At 47.3% G+C, this 3,914-nt stretch overlaps 1 pseudogene; it reads left to right on the top strand.

The window, feature by feature from the left end:
• Window positions 1-3,119, top strand: part of LOC102258278 — a 7,305-nt pseudogene extending 4,186 nt beyond the window's left edge.
• Window positions 3,120-3,914: the final 795 nt, after the last annotated feature.

Raw genomic sequence — 3,914 nt, 5'->3', positions numbered from 1 at the left:
CCCCTGATCGGCCCTGCTCTGTGTGTGACAGGGGGCAGTGCCCCAACCCCCTGATTGGCCCTGCTCTGTGCATCACAGGGGGTGGCCCCTCAACCTCCCCATCGACCCTGCCTTGAGTGTGATAGGGGGCGGTGCCCCAACCCCCCAATCGGCCGTACCCTGAGCGTGACTAGGGGTGGCATCGCAACCTCCCGATACGCCCTGCTTTGTGCATGACAGGGGGCGGCGCCCCAACTCCCCAATCAGCCCTGCTCTGAGCCCAACCAGGGGGTGCACCTAGGGATTGGGCCTGCCCTCTGCCACCCAGGAGCAGGCCTAAGCCAGCAGGTCGTTATCTCCTGAGGGGTCCCAGACTGCAAGAGGGCACAGGCCGGGCTGAGGCCCCCCCTTCCCCCCCCGAGTGCACAAATTTTTGTGCACCGGGCCTCTAGTATAGTTATAATAAGCACTATTCATAAAGAAGCATATGTTTTTAAGGAGAATTGAGAAAAAACTCAAAAACAAGGAAGAAAGTAAGATTTTCCTACTATCAAAGCTTTCTTACAGTGTGTCTCCCTATTTCAATTCAGTTCACGTGACAAAATGATAACATGTTAACACCCCCTCCCCCGCACCTTAATGGTTTTCTTATTTTTAGTGTTTTTTCAAAAATTAAATTATTGGGGTGACATTGGTCCACATGAACATATAGGTTCAGGTGTGGGTTTCTATGTTACAAGATCTATATGTTATACCATGTGTCCACCACCCAAAGTCAAATCTCCCGTCACCATATATTAGGACCCCCTTTGCCCATCCCCTCACCTTAATGTTTTCCTGGGGGCTTTAGAGAAGTTGTACTTCAGGCAAAGGCATGGGCTGGAATTTCAGACGCCACAGGGAGATATTTTAAGGCAGGTATGTCTCAAATTAGATTCTGAGCATGGATAGACCCCTGCTCCAGGTTACAGGCCTGTGTTCTGGTTCACCTGGGCATAGGGCCACCTTCCCCTCTGGTAGGAAAGGGAGCACCCTGCATGGCCCATAAGTGCTGTCTACCTCTGAGGGTTATTTCTAGCACCTCTTTGTGCATATACCTTTTCTTTTTCTTTTTTTTAAAATCCTCACCTGAGGATATTCTTTTCCATTGATTTTTAGAGAGAAATGAGGGAAAGAGAGAAAGAGAAACATCGATGTGAGAAAGATACATCAACTGGTTGCTTCCCGTCGGGGCCAGGGGTCAAACCTGCAACCCAGGTACATGCTCTTGACTGGGAATCGAACCCGCAACCCTCCAGTGTGCAAGTCGATGCTCTAACCACTGAGTCACGCCAGCCAGGGCCATATATCTTTTCTTTTGCAGATCTGCATTTTATTTTATTATATACTTGACATATTTACTTATGAACAAGTAGTACATTTGCAAAGTACAAATCAAAAACATACAAAAGGGCATAAGAAGAAAATCTCTCTCCCATCCCATTCCCTGGCCCCCACTTCTCCCCGCTGGGAGGCAAACTGTGTTGACAGTTTCTGGTGATTTCTTCCAGACACATTTCTATGCTTTTTAGAATTCATGATTTTATTCATACTATGATCTAACTTTGTATGCTTCTTTTTTCCCCTCTTAACATTATGTAGTAACTAGAGGCCCAATGCATGAAATTCATGCAGGAGTAGGCCTTCCAGGCTGTGTAATTACTACAGAGCTGAGGCAGCTGCATCTCCTAAAATGCCGATTACCTCGGTTCGGATCAGCGGAAAACCAAAGAGGAGGAGAAGGAGGACAAGCCTATCTGAGCTTTGGATGAGGGTGATATTGCCTTGCTGAAAACTTATGGACAGAGCATTTACTCTAGGCAGATCAAGCAGGTTGAAGATGACATTCAACAACTTCTCAAGAAAATTAATGAGCTCACTGGTATTAAAGAGTCTGACACTGGCCTGGCCCCACCAGCACTCTGGGATTTGGCTGCAGATAAGCAAACACTCCAGAGTGAACAGCCTTTGCAGGTTGCGAGATGTACAAAGGTAATCAATGCTGATTCGGAGGACCCAAAGTACATTACCAACGTGAAGCCGTTTGCCAAGTTTGTGGTGGACCTCAGTGACCAGGTAGCACCTACTGCCATTGAAGAAGGGATGAGAGTTGGTGTGGACAGAAATAAGTATCAAATTCACATTCCACTGCCTCCTAAGATTGACCCAACAGTTACCATGATGCAGGTAGAGGAAAAACCTGATGTCACATACAGTGATGTGGGTGGCTGTAAGGAACAGATTGAGAAATTTAGAGAAGTAGTTGAAACCCCTCTACTTCACCCAGAGAGGTTTGTTAACCTTGGCATTGAGCCTCCCAAAGGCGTGCTGCTCTTTGGTCCACCGGGTACAGGCAAGACACTCTGTGCTCGGGCAGTTGCTAACAGGACTGATGCTTGCTTCATTCGAGTTATTGGATCTGAACTTGTACAAAAATATGTCGGTGAGGGGGCACGAATGGTTCGAGAGCTCTTTGAAATGGCCAGAACAAAAAAAGCCTGCCTTATCTTCTTTGATGAAATTGATGCTATTGGAGGGGCTCGTTTTGATGGTGCTGGAGGTGACAATGAAGTACAGAGAACGATGTTGGAATTGATCAACCGGCTGGATGGTTTTGATCCTCGAGGCAACATTAAAGTACTGCTGGCCACTAACAGACCTGACACTTTGGATCCAGCACTGATGAGGCCAGGGAGACTGGACAGGAAGACTGAATTTAGCTTACCTGATCTAGAGGGTCGGACTCACATTTTAAAAATCCATGCACGTTCAATGAGTGTTGAAAGAGATATCAGATTTGAATTGTTAGCACAACTGTGTCCAAATAGCACTGGTGCTGAGATTAGAAGTGTCTGCACAGAAGCTGGTATGTTTGCCATCAGAGCCCGGCGAAAAATAGCTACTGAGAAGGATTTCTTGGAAGCTGTAAATAAGGTCATTAAGTCCTATGCCAAATTCAGTGCTACTCCCCACTACAGGACATACAACTGAGCCCTGAAGCTTTCATGAAAACACTTCTTTAATTGGAATCCTAAGCTTATATAGATTTGTTAATAACCATTTCACACAAAAAATAAATGGTTTTAAAATGTTAAAAAAAAGCCAAAACCGGTTTGGCTCAGTGGATAGAGCATCGGCCTGCAGACTGAAGGGTCCCTGGTTCGATTCCGGTCAAGGGCATGTACCTGGGTTGCGGGCACATCCCCAGTGGGAGATGTGCAGGAGGCAGCTGATCGATATTTCTCTCTCATCGATGTTTCTAACTCTCTATCTCTCTCCCTTCCTCTCTGTAAAAAATCAATAAAATATATTTTTTTAAAAAAATTTTAAAAAAAAAAAAAAGAGTAGGCCTTCCTTCCCCCAGCTGCCAGCACCAGCTTCCCACCGGCACCGGCACCGGGATGGGCTTCCCTCGCAGAGGGAGGCCCCGCCCCGCCCACCCGCTGCAGCCCGCTGGTCAGTGGCCTGGGCCTCCCTCTGTGGGCGATCGTGGGGCGATGGCCAGCCCCCGGACAATCGCCTCGCACCCACCTTGGCTGGCCTGGCAGCAGTGGGTGTCATAGCGTGGTCCCAGATGGTCATCCGGATGGTCGTTCCACTGTTCAGCCGTTTGGTCGATTTGCATGTTATGCTTTTTATCATATAGGATGTTAAGAGCGTACTGTAAAGACAGTAAAATGTTTTCCTAACATTAGTAAATACTCTTCCTAAACATTCGTAATGACGGCAAACATGCCATCGGAGGGAGAAGAGCCATTTGCTTGTCCTAACTGCTTAACAATTAGTGTTTTCCCCCCATGAGTCCCCTGACTCTGTCCAAATGAAACTATCTGCCTGGGTTCAGCCAGGAATTGTGTTTGTTTTAGATCCCATTGGCCGTTGGCTCCCTGGGGGCC

Source organism: Myotis brandtii, unplaced genomic scaffold (assembly GCF_000412655.1).
Source record: "Myotis brandtii unplaced genomic scaffold, ASM41265v1 scaffold133, whole genome shotgun sequence".
NCBI classification, from domain to species: Eukaryota; Metazoa; Chordata; class Mammalia; order Chiroptera; family Vespertilionidae; genus Myotis; species Myotis brandtii.
The sequence above is the reverse complement of the archived record's forward strand: the minus strand, read 5'-3'. Positions and strand labels throughout refer to the sequence as shown.